Below are 19,916 nucleotides of genomic sequence, written 5' to 3'. Positions count from 1 at the left end.
TTAGCCAGAGGAGAGCTCCATTGTCCCGGACTGCTTTGACCCCTTTATATCCCAGGCATAGCCCTTACCACACCATGCAGAAATGTGGTTAGTGTGCATGCCTACCAGGGTCAGGCAGGGTCCACAGATGAGTCAGGTGGACCAGGCTGGGGGACTAGAGTGAATTAGAGAGCACGCGCCCCCTCCACAGGAAGCAGCTCAGACTCGGTTTCAGCCGCCCCTTGACTTGATGGAAAATGGGCCCAGTGATGGCAAACATGCTCATTTTCCGAGAAAAGCAAGAAATCTGATTTTTTATAAAAATGTGAAATACATGATTTTAAAGCGTTGCCTAAAGTATTCCTCACTCCTTCCTTTTTATTTCATTCTTTTCAATGCCACTGAGAGGCCAAATATAACTGTGAGCCAGGGGCAGCCAAGGACCCACCATTGGCAGCCATTGGAGATATTACATGAGGGCCTTGCCCTCTGGCCTGCAGGGCCCCCAGTGATGTGACAAGATGGCGCTTCTTTTTCCTGTACTGACATGTGGGATGTGAGGGGTGAGTGTGTCCAGTACTTATAAAAATGACATTCTTTAAGTTCCTGTACAGGGTTCTCGAAGAAAATTGGGGATGGTTGAGACAGCCCACCAATTCATTTTATAGCTTGTTTACAGTTATTTTACTTCAACTATACAAATTCTCTCGCCTCTTTTGTTCTTTCTGAAGAGAGAACATCCTGGAATAACATGTTGTTATTCCAGGAAAGCCGAGAGACCAAAGGTGTAATAGGGAACATTCTGGACCTTTCTCAGAATGTTAAAGAAGAGCGAGTCCTACAAAAGGAAGTTTCCTTTTTTTATTGGAAAAGTGGATTCAGATATAAAATAATTCTGGATACTGCTAAGTGTACTTAAAGACATCTGATACTTGAACATCAAGAAGCCAAAAGCAGGCTCACATTATGAAAGACTTCAAAAGCATGCTCTGTAAGTGTTTAAGAGGCTCAAAAAATCTACTAGGAACACTGATTATTACCAGAAAGGAAAAAATACTTGGACTTTTAATTGGTCAAAATGGCACGTGATATTCAGAACATAGTAAGGCTTACTTGTATGATCCAGTTTTATTTCCTCAAGGAGAATGTCAGCATGTCCAATCCATCCCTGTTTAGCTTTTCCATATTTTAGTGTTTAGCCAGGACATTGAGTAGGTGATGTATGGCAAAAAAAACCGGTCAGTTGCATTTTTTGTTCTGAGATAGGTTCAAGAGCTCTTTACCAAAGTTTTGTTTCTTTCTTTTGCTTCTGTCAGAGGCCTAATTATCTTTCCATATGTAAAGCTCCGTGTCAGCAGACTCTCATAGAAAGTACCATAGGCAACCTCACCATTTTCAGTAGAATTGATTATAAGTCATGGCTCATGCAGCTTTTGTCTTGCTCAGCCCATGCAAGTGGAAGGGAAATGTGGAAGGATGAGGTATGGTTTATGTAATTGTTTTAGACCTCACAGGACCAACATCAAAACATCAATGTGTCCTGTCAGCCTCATAGTAGCTGCCCATAGGATAACGATCAGAGCTTCTTTTTCATTCAAACAGCTTTGATGGAGCACCTGCCAGGTGTGGTAAATAAAAGGCTTGGCTGAGTAGAAACACTCCCACTCTGTGCAGACTTCCTAAAAAGACTTGGAAATTTTTTGGTGTTGTTTCGGGGATGAGAGATAGACAGATCTGACAAATTTTTTATGTCAGAATAATGACTTACATGAGTATTGTCTGTAATAAGTTTTCCTAAGAAATTGCATGATCATATAGGCACTAAATGGCTATTTTTTTTTAGCTTAAAAGGACCCACTTTACCCCCCCCCACACACACACTTTAGCCCAAAAAATAAACAAAAATCAAAATTCCCTGTAAACTTCATGTGTAGGTTTGAAGTTAAAAAAAAAAAACAAAACTGAAGGGGTGCCTGGGTGGCTCAGTTGTTAAGTATCTGCCTTCGGCTCAGGTCATGATTCCCAGGGTCCTGGGACTGAGCCCGCATCGGGCTCCCTGCTCCGCGGGAAGCCTGCTCCTCACTCCCCCACTCCCTCTGCTTGTGTTCCCTCTTTCGGTGTGTCTCTCTCTGTCAAATAAGTAAATAAAATCTTTTTTAAAAAAATTGAGCTGTAGCTCCCTTGCCTAGAGGGATATTAGAATTAGATCCTTCTAAAATCAAAGGCAGAGCTTCCATCATTTCTCTGTATTTCCGCTTTGGTTCACCAGGGTTTGGTTTTGATAGGACCAGATAGCTAGTTGGCTGCCATCTGCCTGGGACTACTTGCCCTAAGGGAGAGAGGTTCCTGGTTCCTGGTTTTGAGAGTGAGCTAGCAGAATGCCATACATATATATATATATACACACATACACACACACACACATGCACATGTGTGTAGATATATGGATATACACACATGTATGTCCGTATATCTACATATATATGTGTGTATATCCATATATCTACACACATGTGTTAATTATATTCCATTTACTTTCAAATACAAATGTTAATTCATAATAAAAGACACTTATTTCATAAGATTAGGAAGAGACGTTGAAAGATGTAACAGTCAATGTCTTACGTGTCACAAATGTCATCATAGTGTTGTTTCTTACGTCAACCCTTCATAAAAAGCTCAAGGTTTAGTATCAAAATGTAGCTTCTTGAAGACATTTCTTTTGGGAAGCTAGAATCATTCTTCAAAAGGCAGAACTCTGCTGGTCTGATTTTATACAGAGATAGAACTTAGAGAATCTAGAAAAGTGTTTCTGCAAGGGTGCTTTGTGGACATCTGCATGTATATAATTGAAGGCACTTGTTAAGAAAGCAAATGACCATGAACTAGCCCAGATCTACTGACTCCTAATCCCTGGGCTGGGGCCTTGGTGCATCCATTTTAACCTGTCCAGAAGAGTAGATGTTTAGATAGATGTACCCTCACTACATCTCCCTTATATGGGTAAACCTTTTCCCAAGAGAAGTCCATGGTGGTGGGGCTAGAGTACACATATTCTTAGTTGTCTGAAGGGAGGTGCATGTAGGTGGGAAAAGCCACCTTCTGCTACAGGAAATCCCAATCTCGTTTGTACCATTGCTTCTAGTCCCACATACCAGCACAGCAACTGGGCACTCCCAGGACTTCAGAAACACCGGGTCTTCTCCACTCTTGCAAAGTCAGGCACCCTTCCTCTTCCCACCCTTGGTCCACTGCCCCTGCCTTTTCCGGATAAGTGCCTTTGATTCTGCGCTTATCTGTTCTGAGCATGTGAACTACTATCTCACTGATTGTTGTACATCTTCACATAACCCTGGAAGTGGGGTTTGGACTTCTAATACTCAGGCATTAGAACATAGCTAGTATGAAAAAGAGATGGCCTTGTTCTTTATTTACTTACCCCTACAGGCTTTTACGCATGATTTTAATATCAAAGGAGGATATTAAATCTCATTCATGCGAATTATGATGAAGAATAATTCACAGACGAAAAAATGTGCCGCGTAAATGGGTAGGTAAGATAGGGATTGTATGCCTTTTGTGGAAAAAAAATACTATTAAAAAAGATAAATAAGACAGGTGTCAATGAGAGAGAGCACACTGTTAGAGCATTAACTTGAACCAAACACCACCGAGTGTCTTCACTCTTCTCTTCCTCATGCAGTCATTCCCAGATCTTGACATAAAGCTCTCTCTGACTTTTATCTCCCCACTCCCTCATTTAGAATCCAATTTAAAGTGAACACATCAGAAGATAAAACTTAAGAACTCAAAATCTTAAGAAGCCTTAAAGATCTCAGAACCGAATTCAGAATTTTAATGTTCCTCAATTGGTTCTTACATCTGCCCTTATCAGAAATCTGAATGGCATTCTCGTTACTTCTTGATTTAGCAATTATTTGTACTTTTAAAAACTTCAGTTTGAAGGAGCCAAAGGAAAATAGGGCAGATGGAAATATTTGCAAATGGATGCACTTCTGGAAAATTCTACAGTCTGTGTGCAAATGGAGTAGAGTTTTGTCACCAGGATTCCAGACTACTTCTGTTCTGATCCTATTCGCAGCAGCAGTTAACTCTGATCTTATCAGGTTCCTCATTTTTAAAACCAGGTGTTGAATCTCTGAGTGTTGATTTCTTGTTATTGGAAATCCTTTGGTTCTTGGAATTATGTAGTGTTCATTGTACATTCATTCATACAGTCACCTTGCAGATGGTTTACAGAGGCAGCAAGCACTCGGTGTCTCTGTGAGTTCACTGGGAGTGTGGCTAGGTGAGCACATAGGGCAGGTACTAGTGCAGAAAATAATATAGTCAATGTCAGCCTTTTGTAGATCCTCCTTGGTCTAAGTGTAGACCGAGGATCTACACTTAATTGGATGTGAATCCATAGACTTCCTATAGAGCTATTTCTAGAACAAAAGTATGTATTTTAATTCCTTTTATTTATTAGATATTTATGACATTGTAGTTATGTCTCTGAACTCCTCTCTGATGTTATTGAACACCTGGAATGACATACCACTTCCCCCCCAGAGTCTGTAATATTTGGTCTACTGCTGCCCCCAAATCTTGGTTCATAAGATGGTTCATAAAAGTATTGGTAATTATAGGAAAGTAGACTATCATTCAATATACCAATGTATTTACAATCCAGAGACTCCTTTGGAGAATGGTGAAGTTGATGAAGAATTTGGATTTTTAGCAGCAATTTAAAAAATTCATTAATTCATTTATTCAACAAATCCTTTCTCACCAGAATCCTTAATTCTTTGACCATGTTACATTTATGGACGACTGGAGTGAGGGGAGATATTGAGCAAGACATTTCAGGCATGATGAATTTTATCAAAGGAGAAATCAAAGGTGCTGCCAGGTCCTGAAAGCTAATATGAAAAAGAGTTTGATGGGCTGGATCAGTAGAGAATTCCTGGATCAGTAGAGAATGCCTAGGTTGCTGGAAGGTTTCTTGCCCACACAGGTATGGTCACAACTGAATATATCTTCCTTTCCAACAAATCTGCTTCTCCTCTAGGACTACCAGCCGAGTTTGATAGGCTGTATCAGTAGAGAATGCCTAGGGAACTTTCTGGATGAAGGGACAGTTAGCAGAGATCTGAAGAACAAGGCAGATAATAAGCCCAGTAAGGATTTAGGGAAACTGTTCTAAGCCGAGGGAATGACTTATGTGTAGTTCATAAGGCAAGAGAGAGTGTCCTTTTTGAGTAATCAAAAGAAGACTAGTATGGTTGTAGTAGGAGTCCAAAAAGGAAAATGGAGCATGAGGTAGACCAGAATTTGAGTGGGCTTGAAAGTCAATGTAAGAATGTCAGTCTTACTTAAGGGAAGCTATCTAAGGGCTTTAAGAAGGGGTGGGGCAGAAAGCAGAGAATATAATCAGAGTGTTTTTTTTTCCCCTGTAACTTTTTATTTTGAAATCGTTTAAGACCCACAAGAATTTGCAAGAAAAGGATAGAGGACATTAGAGTACCATTCACTCCATTTTCCCAATGATCATAGTATGTTATATAAACTGTAGTACAGTGTAAAAACCAGGACACTCACATCGGTACAATGTTATTAACTTCGGTACAAACCAGATTTGGATTTCACATCTTTCACATGCAGATGTTTGTTTTGTTTTTAAGACATCACTGCAGTGTGTAGGACAGATTGAAATATGGATGTGGGGGACTGGTTTGGAGATTAAGAAGTCTCCAAATCAATGCCAAGGTCGCATGGAGAGCCGAAGGCACCTTAAACTAGCAGTGGCATGGAGATCATTGGGAGCAGAGAGATTCTAGGAAAGTGGGAGAGGTAGACATGGGCAGGGGGTGTGAGGGAGGGGAGAAGATCAAGGATGGCTTCCTGACTCCTGTTTTGAGCCCTGGGCAGGTGGTGATGCTAATAGTCAAGGCTGGGAGTTCTAGAGGAGAAGCAGATTTGTTGGAAAGGAAGATACATTCAGTTGTGACCATACCTGTGTGGGCAAGAAGCCTTCCAGCTGGCGCTCTAGAAAGAAGTCTGGTGAGAGATGTGCATTTAGGTGTCGTCAGCATAGAGGTAGTAATTTCAGCAAGATTACCCAAGAAGAGTATGGTAAATTAAAAGAGAAAAAAGGCTTAGCACAGAGCCCAGGGAGCTATAAATATTAGGTAGGTTGACAAGAAAGAGGAGCCACAGGGAGGATGGGAGGGAAGAGCAGAGAAAGAGTCCAAGGGGGCAGGTGGGGGGGGGGCGGGGAGAGAGAGAGATGGGAGGGAGAAAGATGGGAGGGAGGGAGAGCAAAAATTACTAGGTTAATCTCATACAAAGGAAAGAGTATTTTGGAGAATAAATATCCTGGTGACTTCTGTCTCTGGTCTGCCTTCAGGCAAAGATGTAACTGAGAATTTTCTTGGGGCTCTCGGTGTGTGCCATTCTTTTATTCTTAGGGCTTAGCGTTTACAGTTTTTCAGGCTGCACTTAAGAGAAAGCGTGGTATTTTCTGCTGCATTGTTTGTCTTCCAAGATGTGATTTTGGACAGACAATACGTGAATCATGCCGTATTTTATTGATTAGTTTAAAGGGAACAGGAACTTAAAAACTGGGGAGAAAAACCAATAAACTATGCATAAAGGTTGAGGTTTGACAAAAGCCAAACTACTTTTACATGTGACCCTGCGATTAAAATCTGTTTCCCCCACTACGACGTGTGTGTGACAGTACATAACACTAACACCCAGACAACTGAAATCCGATCGTGGAGGTGGGTCCTGGGTACCTAAAAACATTTCCCCAACTGACTCTACCCCCCCTCAGCCCCCAGTGTGGGTGGAGAAGAATTGGAACATGGAAATATGCTGATAATCTTAGATGAGAACATTCTATATAGTGACTTAAAGATAGGACCTAGGGTGCCTGGGTGGTTCAGTCACTTGAGTGTCTGCCTTCGGCTCAGGTCATGATCTCGGGGTCCTGGGATCGAGCCCCACATCAAGCTCCCTGTTCAGTGGGGAGTCTGCTTCTCCCTCTCCCTCTGCGCCTCTTCCCCCCGTTTGTGTGTGTGCTCTCTCTCTCAAGTAAATAAAATCTTAAAAAAACAAAACAAAGATAGGACCTAATAGAACCCTTATTGATATTGCTATAAGGTAGGGCATGCCAAATAATTTTTTTCTGAAAAAAAAAAGAAGGGGGGGCAACAGGTAAAGAAATAGAAGACAACAAATTTGGGGTGAACCCAGTGGATTCGGAAGCAATCATCACAAATCCCAGAGGGGATTCAAGGTTGGAGTTGGTGAGGGAGGGGTTTGGTTTATGATAGATTTATGTTATGACAAGCTGAGTGACCAGTTCAGAATAATAAGCTGGAATAACGTCTTTGAAGACCATTTGATATTAGATGGGGAGTAAAGGTCATACCGGTTTAAGTGGCAGATAACTGAAGGCTGAGCCAAGGCTTAGTTAAAGAAATCATGCAAGAGGGGCGCCTGGGTGGCTCAGTCGTTAAGCGTCTGCCTTTGGCTCAGGTCATGATCTCAGGGTCCTGGGATCAAGCCCCGCATTGGACTCCCTGATCTGTGGAAAGCCTGCTTTTCCCTCTCCCACTCCCCCTGCTTGTGTTCCCTCTCTCACCATCTCTCTCTCTCTGTCAAAAAATAAATGAAATCTTAAAAAAAAATCATGCAAGAAAATGCTGGTATGCTGTGAGAATAAATGGAATTGGATTTTGCAGGAGGTATGACATGGCACCATGAGAAGCTGAAAGTTAGTTTCAGGATTTTTCATTTTGGAAAGGAGGCAACATTTTGGGGGTTCCCACAGTGCACTATGGAAGCTGATTGGGGGCGTTTCGAGAGGGTAAGAAAACTATTTGCCCGAATTTTGTACAAGTGTGCAATGGAGCATCTGGTCCTTGGTATTTCAGCAGAATCCCAAGTGGGCATAAACTGAATGTGGAGAGACAGGTGGCTTAGCATGTCATCTTTTAGAAAAAAGTAGACGGAAATGAAGAATTATAATTAGGGGCACCTGCGTGGCTCATTTGGTTAAGCATCCGACTCTTGATTTCATGCAAGATCGAGTCTTGCATCAGGTTTCATGCTCAGCAGGGAGTCAGCTTAAGATTCTCTCCCTCTCCCTCTGCCCCAGACGCATCCCCGCTCAAGGATGTGCACTCTCTCCTCTCAATAAATAAATAAATAAATAAATAAATAAATAAATAAATACAATTATAATTAAAAGTGTGTACTTATGGGATGCCTGGATGGCTCAGTCGGTTAAGCATCTGCCTTTGGCTCAGGTCATGATCTCAGGGTCCTGGGACTGAGTCCCACATCAGGCTCCTTGCTCAGTGGGAAGCCTGCTTCTCCCTCTGCCTGCCACTTCCCCTGCTTGTGCCCTCTCTCTCTGACAAATAAATAAATAAAATCTTTTTTAAAAAAGTATTACTTATATATTTACCCTCCACCGTGTTTTCAAAAGAATTTAAGGTTGCTAAGAAGCTGGGTTTGATGGCTAAAATTATCCATGGATGTAAGAGATAAAGAACACACATGGTAGTAAAGTTTCAAGAGTCAAAAGTGAAACGAGATCTTCATTTTATTAACTACAAGCATGAGCTTTGCTCTGTTGGCATTCAAAACTCCTAAATACTATCTTCAGTACAGAAATCTTAATGATCCTCATGGTGCAGTCATTTCTCTGAATGGTGTCATTTACGATACAATTCTGGGCCCAGGAAATAAATGAAGGGGAGGGTAATGAGGCTTCTACGATGTCGAATGAGTCAATGTATGATTAATATTGAGTCACTTCCCTGTTCTCTGTTGGCTGCTTTCCTGCATAAGGGCTCTTGGTCTGCAGGAACTTGGTCTGAGAATCAAATCTGTAAACCAAGATTTCTTGTAGGGATCATGCTGTTAGGCTGCTAACAAGTGTATTCCCTGCACACTGAGGAATCCTTCTCACTCCAAAGATGGCCGTCCAAGTTTGGTTTAATTCACGCTGATTTCGACTTTGCTCTGATAATTGAGGAGGAGCCCAGGCTCTTCAAGTATTTCGGATTTCTTTTTAGACAGATAATGTGGCCCTCGCTCTGTGTACGCTTCCCACCGTGAACTTTGCAGACTTTAACAGGGTCTGCTTAGAATATATGGTATCTGTGTGTTGTGTGTGTGTTTTTAAATGTGGAGGATAACAGCAATGGTAATAAGTCTTACTGGCTTTCTTTCAAGTACTTCAAGTAATATTCCAGTGTGTGTGTGTGTGTGTGTGTACATACCACATCTTTTTTATCCGTTCATCAGTCTATGGACACCTGGACTGCTTCCATATCTTGGCTACTGTAAATAATGCTGTGATAAACACAGGGGTGCATGTATCTGTTCAACTTACTGTTTTTGTTTTCTGTGGGTAAATACCCAGTAGTGGGATTACTGGATTATAGGGTAGTCCTATTTTTAATTTTTTTGAGGAACCGCCATGCTGTTTTCCACAGTGGCTGCACCAGTTTGCATTCCCACCAATAGTGCACGAGGGGAGGGTTTGTTTTTTCCCACATCCTAGCCATTGCTTGTTATTTCTTGTCTTTTTGATTCTAGTCATTCTGAGAGGTGTGAGGTAGTATCTTACGGTTTTGATCGGAATTTCCCTGATGAGTGATGTTGAACATCTTTTCATGTATCTCTTGGTCATCTGTGTGTCTTCTTTGGGAAAATGTCTCTTCAGGTCATCTGCCCATTGTTAATTGGATTTTTATTATCACTATTATTATTGGTGTTGAGCTGTAGAAGTTCTTTATATATTTTGGTTACTAACCCTTTGGCAGGTCATATCAAATCATGTATCATTTGCAAATATCTTCTTCCATTCAGTAGTTGCCTTTTCATTTTGTCGATTGTTTCCTTTGCTGTACAGAAGCTTTTTATTTTGATGTTGTCCTAATAGTTTATTTTTGCTTTAGTTCCCTCACCTCAGGAGTCATATCTATAAAAATGTGTCTATGGCCAATGTGAAAGAGATTATTCCCTATGTTTTCATCTAGGAATTTTATGGTTTCAGGTCTCATGTTTACTCTTTAATCCATTTGAAGTTTATTTTTGTGTGTGGTGTGAGAAAGTGGTCCAGTTTCATTTTTTTGCAGGTAGCCATCCGGTTTTCCCAGCACCATTTGTTGAAAAGACTGCCTTTTCCCCATTGTATATTCTTGCCTCCTTTGTGACCATATAAGTGTGGGTTTACTTTTGGACTCTCTGTTTTGCTCCATTGATCTTTGTGTCTATTTTTGTGCCAGTCCCCTGTTGTAGTATATCTTAAAATCTGGGATTATGACACCTTCAGCTTTGTTCTAATTTCTCAAGATTGCTTTGGCTCTTTGGGGTCTTTTATGGTGCCCTATAAATGTTAGTATCATTTGTTCTAGTTCTGTGAAAAATGCTCTTGGTGTTTTGATAAAGATTGCCCTGAATCTGTTGAGTGCTTTGGGTGGTATGTTAACAAAATACTACCTTTCCCCTCATTGGACCTGCAGTAAGTCCCATAGCTTCTACTTGCAAAATATACTTTGAGTTTATTTACACTTCTGCCCCTCTGCTGTCCCCTTCCTAACCTCAGCCATCACTATATCTTGCATGAAAATACTGCAGTACCACTTTCCTGAGCTTTCCTTCCTCTCTCCTACTTGCAGTTGTCTCAGTTCATTCACTGCAATCCTAAGTGATCTCTTAAAAATACAAATCAGACCGTGTCATTCACTATCCTTGTTTTGCTCAGTTAGTTGCTTTTCATTTCCCCAAGAATCCAGTTCTTTCTCACAGTCTTCAAGGCCCCGTCTAAACCAGCCTTTAGAGAGGTCCTTATTTCAGAACCCAAAGAGGCCTTCCTCTTGAGTTTGCATTCAGCACCCATTTTGTAACCTTCCAAGCACTTTCTCTGTTTTAACAATATTATTTGTTTGTTGACCTCTGTGTCATGTTTCCTCTCTTACTAGAATTGTAGCTCTGAGAAGACAAGGACTCTTTTTCACTCATCTCTGTGCTCCCAGTGCCATAATGAGGCACTCAGGACATGCTTGGTGGGTGGATGGAGGGACGGATCTAAGGGTCAGGTACCTGCATACTACTGTGTAAGACTGAGAACCCTGCAGTCTTGGAGAAGGGCTGTGGGATGGAAATGAAATGTTATATCAACCATTTTGCTAAGTTGCATGATTGATTTGTTTCTGGAAGTTTTTATTGGGAGGATAAGGTGAGACAACATGTCCCAAAGCACCTCAAATAAAAATACTTCAGGGGCTTTCTTCTTGGCAGCTCTCCTTGTACCTGGACTCTGCCCATGAGGAAAGTTAGTGTTCTCATGGATTCTTCCCCTCTTCACGTCTGTTTGGTCAGTTCACGTTCTGCTCATTCCAGAGACTGACAAAAATGTAGAAACTGGGAGGGGCTGTGTGCAGAGTGTTTGTCTAGCAGTCCCTGGATTTTTAGTAGCCTATTCTCACCTGTGGGTATCATAACCCAACCACTCCATAAAGGAGTCCCTTGAAATCTTGGCAACCACTGACTCGGGAGTATTGTACAAGCGCTTCCTCATTTCTGCCCCCTGAATCCTTGTGTTCCATCTAACTGCCTCAGGCTCAAGGGTCAGTGTCTCAGGCTCCGTTCTGCCCTTTGGATTAATTCCTTTAGCTAGGTGTCTCTAGATCCCGCTTTAACCCAGTACTCCACGAGCTCAGCAGCCAACTCTCCTCCCTTCGATAGCCTGTTTCAGACTTCTGCAACCTTGGCCTGGCAAAGCCCTGAAGTCTCTCTCCCCTTTGACTGGCTGGAATCATTCAGACAGTTTTAGATCAGGTACCTACAAATATATTGTTTGCAATTCTAGTACACTTTGTGTTATGAACTCTCTGTCTTCTGTATTTATTTATTATACTCAACCTCCTTGGCTTCATGGCCTGCCTAAATTTCTTTATGGCTTCCCTGTTTCTTCTTGTCCTTTTCTCACTGACGACTGTGACCTTATTTCACAAGGGACACATTTTTGGGAATGGTTTTCAGATTTGTAGGTATGACTTCGTTCCATAAATACTTGTGCTCATGTCAGCAGCTACTTTAGGTCAACTTTTCAGTCATTTTGTGGGTAATTATGGTTGCGTTTTAAGCCCATCAATCACTATTATCTGTATTTACCTGCAGTGGCAGAATTTGCACCTAGAATTGTTGCACTGGAAATATAATAAATATTCACTATTTGCCACCGAACAGGACAGACTCCTAAAGGACAGTGTGGTACAAGGGGATAAATAGATAGTGGATTCAAGTGACAAAATCACATTTATCTCCCTCCTTCCCTTCCTCCTTTCATTGGCTTCTTCAAGCAGGTGGAGTGGGGGAGGGAGAAGCAGACTTCCCGCAGAGCAGGGAGCCCGATGTGGGGCTCGATCCCAGGACCCTGGGATCGTGAACTGAGCCGAAGTCAGACGCTTAACGACTGAGCCACCCAGGCGCTCCTCTTTTTATTTTGAATTCAAATACAGACATTCACCCAAACGGACAGTAAACTTTTGTACAAATTATTTCCCCTCCATATTTGAATGGTATATGAAGTCCATCTGAGGCAGGCTTCTAGGAAGGGAAGGAGAAAGAGGGAATTGGGGTGTCCTCGAGGCCAATGAGAGGACAAGTGTGAACACACTGGAGTCAAAATGATTTGAATTCCATTGCTGAATTCAAGGGATGGTTCTGTATTAGTGGTTATCTCCCTGTGAGAGCCACAAGATATGTTCGAACTTCTCTCATGTGAAGAAGGAATTAGGTCAGAGAGGGAATCTCCCTGAATGAACCATCACAGAATTTTCTTATACTATAGAGTTATTGTCAAATGACCACAGTTCCCTGCTGATACTGGTGCAGTGGATTTATGGAGTCTGCCCTGTGGCTGAAGGTCTGAGAAAGAGAGAGACAGATACAGAGAGAAACAGAGAGAGAGAGACAGAGAGAGCGAGAGAGGCCATGAGAATATGAATGTCTATGTAATGAACGGAGGTCGGAAATGTGTTTATTTCAGGCAAAAGTCAGTAGACCTGAGTTCTGCTTTACTCTCTACCACGGACTTGGCAGGCATCTGACCCTCTCGTGCCTTTGTATTCTTATCTGTCATGTAGGGATAATAGTAACATCTGTTCTAACTACTGCACAGGTTTGTGGCAATAATAGAATGAAATGTTAGATGGGGAATTGTTTTGAAAGCATGCAGTGCTCTATCCAGATAAAAGGTCGTATTATCCAAGCATGGCATTCTTACTTTTGCAGAAGTAGAGATAAGTGAGAAAGAATGTTTGCCTTTGGATTTTATAATTGGGATAATTTATTCAAATTATCGATACAATTTTATATTGTGGGCGTGAGACAATTTAGTAGAGTGAGGCTGAGAAGTGAAATGGGTTTATCTTTTTTTAAAAATTTTTAAAATTTTTTATTTGTTTTTTTATTCTTATGTTAATCTCCATACATTACATCATTAGTTTTAGATGAAGTGTTCCATGATTCATTGTTTGTGCATAACACCCAGTGCTCCATGCAGAATGTGCCCTCCTCAATACCCACCACCAGGCTAACCCATCCTTCCACCCCCCTCCCCTCTAGAACCCTGTTTGTTTTTCAGAGTCCATCGTCTCTCATGGTTCGTCTACCCCTCCGATTTCCCCCGCTTCATTCTTCCCTTCCCGCTACCTTCTTCTTCTTTTTTTTTCTTAACATATATTGCATTATTTGTTTCAGAGGTACAGATCAGAGATTCAACAGTCTTGCACAATTCACAGCGCTTACCAGAGCACATACCCTCCCCAGTGTCTATCACCCAGTCACCCTCTCCCTCCAACCCCACCCTCCACTCCAACAACACTCAGTTGGTTTCCTGCAATTAAGAATTCCTCATATCAGTGAGATCATATGATACATGTCTTTCTCTGTTTGACTTATTTCACTCAACATAATACCCTCCAGTTCCATCCAAGTCGTTGCAAATGGCAAGATCTCATTCATTTTGATGGCTGCATAATATTCCATTGTATATATATACCACATCTTCTTTATCCATTCATCTGTCGATGGACATCTTGGCTCTTTCCACAGTTTGGCTATTGTGGACATTGCTGCTATAAACATCGGGGTGCACGTACCCCTTCGGATCCCTACTTTTGTATCTTTGGGGTAAATACCCAGTAGTGCAATTGCTGGATCATATGGTAGCTCTATTTTCAACTTTTTGAGGAACCTCCATACTGTTTTCCAGAGTGGCTGCACCAGCTTGCATTCCCACCAACAGTGTAGGAGGGTTCCCCTTTCTCTGCATCCCCGCGAACATCTGTCGTTTCCTGACTTGTTAATTTTAGCCATTCTGACTGGTGTGAGGTGGTATCTCATTGAGGTTTTGATTTGGATTTCCCTGATGCTGAGCGATATTGAGCACTTTTTCATGTGTCTGTTGGCCATTTGGATGTCTTCTTTGGAAAAATGTCTGTTCATGTCTTCTGCCCATTTCTTGATTGGATTCTTTGTTCTTTGGGTGTTGAGTTTGATGAGTTCTTTATAGATTTTGGATACTAGCCCTTTATCTGATATGTCATTTGCAAATATCTTCTCCCATTCTGTCGGTTGTCTTTTGGTTTTGTGGACTGTTTCCTTTGCTTTGCAAAAGCTTTTTATCTTGATGAAGTCCCAATAGTTCATTTTTGCCCTTGCTTCCCTTGCCTTTGGCGATGTTTCTAGGAAGAAGTTGCTTCGGCCGAGGTCAAAGAGGTTGCTGCCTGTGTTCTCCTTTAGGATTTTGATGGACTCCTGTCTCACATTGAGGTCTTTCAACCATTTGGAGTCTATTTTTGTGTGTGGTGTAAGGAAAGGGTCCAGTTTCATTCTTCTGTATGTGGCTGTCCAATTTTCCCAACACCATTTGTTGAAGAGACTGTCTTTGTTCCATTGGACATTCTTTCCTGCTTTGTCGAAGATTAGTTGACCATAGAGTTGAGGGTCCATTTCTGGGCTCTCTATTCTGTTCCATTGATCTATGTGTCTGTTTTTGTGCCAGTACCATGCTGTCTTGGTGATTACAGCTTTGTAATAGAGCTTGAAGTCCGGAATTGTGATGCCGCTGGCTTTGCTTTTCTTTTTCAACATTCCTCTGGCTATGCGGGGTCTTTTCTGGTTCCATACAAATTTTAGGATTCTTTGTTCCATTTCTTTGAAAAAAGTGGATGGTATTTTGATGGGGATTGCATTGAATGTGTAGATTGCTCTAGGTAGCATTGACATCTTCACAATATTTGTTCTTCCAATCCATGAGCATGGAATGTTTTTCCATCTCTTTGTGTCTTCGTCAATTTCTTTCATGAGTATTTTAAAGTTTTCTGAGTACAGATCCTTTGTCTCTTTGGTTAGATTTATTCCTAGGTATCTTATGGTTTTGGGTGCAATTGTAAATGGGATCGACTCCTCTTTTTTTTTTAAAGGTTTTATTTATTTATTTGACACAGAGAGACACAGCGAGAGAGGAAACACAGCAGGGGGAGTAGGAGAGGGAGAAGCAGGCTTCCCGCGGAGCAGGGAGCCCGATGTGGGACTCGATCCCAGGACCCTGGGATCATGACCTGAGCCGAAGGCAGATGCTTAACGACTGAGCCACCCAGGCGCCCTGGGATCGACTCCTTAATTTCTCTTTCTTCTGTCTTGTTGTTGGTGTATAGGAATGCCACTGACTTCTGTGCATTGATTTTATATCCTGCCACTTTACTGAATTCCTGTAGGAGTTCTAGCAGTTTTGGGGTGGAGTCTTTTGGGTTTTCCACATAAAGTATCATATCATCTCCAAACAGTGAGAGTTTGACTTCTTCTTTGCCAATTTGGATGCCTTTGATTTCTTTTTGTTGTCTGATTGCTGTGGCTAGGACTTCCAATACTATGTTGAATAGCAGTGGTGATAGTGGACATAACTGCCGCGTTCCTGACCTTAGGGGGAAAGCTCTCAGTTTTTCCCCATTGAGAATAATATTCGCTGTAGGTTTTTCATAGATGGCTTTTATGATATTGAGGTATGTACCCTCTATCCCTATACTCTGAAGTGTTTTGATCAAGAAAGGATGCTGTACTTTGTCAAAAGCTTTTTCTGCATCTATTGAGAGGATCATATGATTCTTGTTCTTTCTTTTGTTAATGTATTGTATCACATTGATTGATTTGCGGATGTTGAACCAACCTTGCAGCCCAGGGATAAATCCCACTTGGTCATGGTGAATAATCCTTTTAATGTACTGTTGGATCCTATTGGCTAGTATTTTGGTGAGAATTTTTGCATCCATGTTCATCAGGGATATTGGTCTGTAATTCTCCTTTTTGATGGGGTCTTTGTCTGGTTTGGGGATCAAGGTAATGCTGGCCTCATAAAATGAGTTTGGAAGTTTTCCTTCCGTTTCTATTTTTTGGAACAGTTTCAGAAGAATAGGTATTCATTCTTCTTGAAAGGTTTGGTAGAATTCCCCTGGGAAGCCATCTGGCCCTGGGCTTTTGTTTTTGGGGAGATTTTTGATGACTGCTTCAATGTCCTTAGTGGTTATAGGTCTGTTCAGGTTTTCTATTTCATCCTGGTTCAGTTTTGGTAGTTGATACATCTCTAGGAATGCATCCATCTCTTCCAGGTTATCTAATTTGCTGGCATAGAGTTGCTCATAATATGTTCTTATAATTGTTTGTATTTCTTTGGTGTTGGTTGTGATCTCTCCTCTTTCATTCATGATTTTGTTGATTTGGGTCATTTCTCTTTTCTTTTTGATAAGTCTGGCCAGGGGTTTATCAATCTTGTTAATTCTTTCAAAGAACCAGCTCCTAGTTTCGTTGATCTGTTCTACTGTTCTTTTAGTTTCTATTTCATTGATTTCTGCTCTGATCTTTATGATTTCTCTTCTCCTGCTGGGTTTAGGCTTTATTTGCTGTTCTTTCTCCAGCTCCTTTAGGTGTAGAGTTAGGTTGTGTACTTGAGACCTTTCTTGTTTCTTGAGAAAGGCTTGTATTGCTATATACTTTCCTCTTAGGACTGCCTTTGCTGCATCCCAAAGATTTGGAACAGTTGTGTTTTCATTTTCATTGGTTTCCATGAATTTTTTTAATTCTTCTTTAATTTCCTGGTTGACCCATTCATTCTTCAGTAGGATGCTCTTTAGCCTCCATGTATTTGAGTTCTTTCCGACTTTCCTCTCGTGATTGAGTTCTAGTTTCAAAGCATTGTGGTCTGAAAATAGGCAGGGAATGATCCCAATCTTTTGGTACCGGTTGAGACCTGATTTATGACCTAGGTTGTGATTGATTCTGGAGAATGTTCCATGGGCACTAGAGAAGAATGTGTATTCCGTTGCTTTGGGGTGGAATGTTCTGAATAGGTCTGTGAAGTCCATTTGGTCCAGTGTGTCATTTAAAGTCTTTATTTCCTTGTTGATCTTTTGCTTAGACGATCTCTCCATTTCAGTGAGGGGGATGTTAAAGTCCCCCACTATTATTGTATTGTTGTCGTTGTGTTTCTTTGCTTTTGTTATTAATTGCCTTATATAATTGGCTGCTCCCATGTTAGGGGCATAGATATTTACAATTGTTAGGTCTTCTTGTTGGATAGATCCTTTAAGTATGATATAGTGTCCTTCCTCATCTCTTATTACAGTCTTTGGTTTAAAATCTAATTTGTCTGATATAAGGATTGCCACCCCAGCTTTCTTTTGGTGTCCATTAGCATGGTAAATGGTTTTCCACCCCCTCACTTTCAATCTGGGGGTGTCTTTGGTTCTAAAATGAGTCTCTTGCAGACAGCATATCGATGGGTCTTGTTTTTTAATCCAGTCTGTTAGCCTGTGTCTTTTGATTGGGGCATTTAGCCCATTTACATTCAGGGTAACTATTGAAAGATAGGAATTTAGTGCCATTGTATTGCCTGTAAGGTGACTGTTACCGTATATTGTCTGTGTTCCTTTCTGGTCTATGTTGCTTTTAGGGTCTCTCTTTGCTTAGAGGACCCCTTTCAAGAATTCCTGTAGGGCTGGTTTTGTGTTTGCAAATTCCTTTAGTTTTTATTTGTCCTGGAAGCTTTTTATCTCTCCTTCAATTTTCAATGACAGCCTAGCTGGATAGAGTATTCTTGGCTGCATATTTTTCTCATTTAGTGCTCTGAATATATCCTGCCAGTCCTTTCTGGCCTGCCAGGTCTCTGTGGATAGGTCTGTTGCCAATCTAATGTTTCTACCTTTGTAGGTTACATATCTCTTCTCCCGAGCTGCTTTCAGGATTTTCTCTTTGTCTATGAGACTCGTAAATTTTACTATTAGATGTCAGGGTGTTGACCTATTTTTATTGATTTTGAGAGGGGTTCTCTCTGCTTCCTGGATTTTCATGCCTGTTTCTTTCCCCAAATTAGGGAAGTTCTCTGCTATAATTTGCTCCATTATACCTTCTGGCCCTCTCTCTCTTTCTTCTTCTTCTGGGATCCCAATTATTCTAATGTTGTTTCGTCTTATGGTATCACTTATCTCTCGAATTCTGCCCTCGTGATCCAGTAGTTGTTTATCTCTCTTTTTCTCAGCTTCTTTATTTTCCATCATTTCATCTTCTATATTACTGATTCTCTCTTCTGCCTCATTTATTCTAGCAGTTAGATCCCCCATTTTTGATTGCACCTCATTAATAGCCTTTTTGATTTCTACTTGGTTGGATTTTAGCTCTTTTACTTCTCCAGAAAGGGTTTCTCTAATAACTTCCATATTTTTTTCAAGCCCAGCTAGTATCTTTAACGTGATGATTCTGAACTCTAGATCTGACATCATACTAATGTCCGTATTGAGTAGGTCCCTGGCAGTCGGTACTACCTCTTGTTCTTTTTGTTGAGGTGATTTTTTCCGTCTTGTCATTTTGTGCAGAGGAGAATAGATTAATGAGAGAACAAAATGCTAGCAGAGTAACCACGTCCCCAGAAAATATACTCTAAACAAATCAGAAAAGACCTGAAGCAGTGGAATAAGAAAGGGAAAGAGAGAAAAAAGAAAAAGAAAAAAAAGAAAAAGAAAAAGATAAAGATAAAAACAAAAACAAACAAAACAAAACAAAACAACAACAAAAAAACCAAAATGTGATCAAATATGCTCAGGCTGGTATATAGATCAGTGCCACACACTAGATTTGGGGTGTATTTTGGTCTTTTAAAAGAAAGTGCCTCCCAAAATTTTAAAGAAAGAAAAACTTATATATGTACAGAAATAAGGGTTGATATGATGAAGGGATGGAATATGATTGTAAAAATGGAAATTATAAAAAATTTTATAAAAGGAATTGATAAGTTGTTTGAAAAAAGAAAGAGGGCGCCTGGGTGGCTCAGATGGTTAAGCATCTGCCTTCGGCTCAGGTCATGATCCTAGGGTCCTGGGATCGAGTCCCGCATCGGGCTCCCTGCTCCTTGGGAGCCTGCTTCTCTCTCTCTCTGTCTCTGTCTCTCATGAATAAATAAATAAAATCTTTAAAAAAAAAAAAGAAAAAAGAAAGAAGAGGATTTAAAAAAAGAAAAAAGAAAAAGAAAAAAAAAAGGAGAGGATGTGATCAGGCAGGGGAATAGAAACACCATATACTAGAGATTTAGGGTATATTTTAATCTGTTAGAAGAAACTATCTCAAAATTTTAAAGAGAGAACAACTTATATATATAAGCCAAAAATATGGGTAACTACTATGAAGGGATAGAATATGACTCTAAAAATGAAAAATAAAAATGTTTTTTTTAAAAAAGGGATTGATAAGATGTTGGTTGAAAAAGGGAAAAAGAAAAATTTAAAAAGAAATAAAAAGACAAAAAGACAGTTAAAAAAAATTAACTTTAAAAGACTAAAGAATCATGGTAAAAAAAG

At 40.7% G+C, this 19,916-nt stretch overlaps 1 protein-coding gene across 2 annotated transcripts in view; it reads left to right on the top strand.

The window, feature by feature from the left end:
* Positions 1-19,916, top strand: part of PRKG1 (protein kinase cGMP-dependent 1) — a 1,261,682-nt gene that overhangs the window by 144,929 nt on the left and 1,096,837 nt on the right. The window lies entirely within an intron of this gene.

This window comes from Mirounga angustirostris, unplaced genomic scaffold (assembly GCF_029215605.1).
Source record: "Mirounga angustirostris isolate CCGP_5_RB_7025 unplaced genomic scaffold, mMirAng1.0.hap1 SCAF_6, whole genome shotgun sequence".
Classification (NCBI taxonomy): domain Eukaryota; kingdom Metazoa; phylum Chordata; class Mammalia; order Carnivora; family Phocidae; genus Mirounga; species Mirounga angustirostris.
Note: the sequence above shows the minus strand (reverse complement) of the source record. Positions and strands in the feature narration are given on the sequence as shown.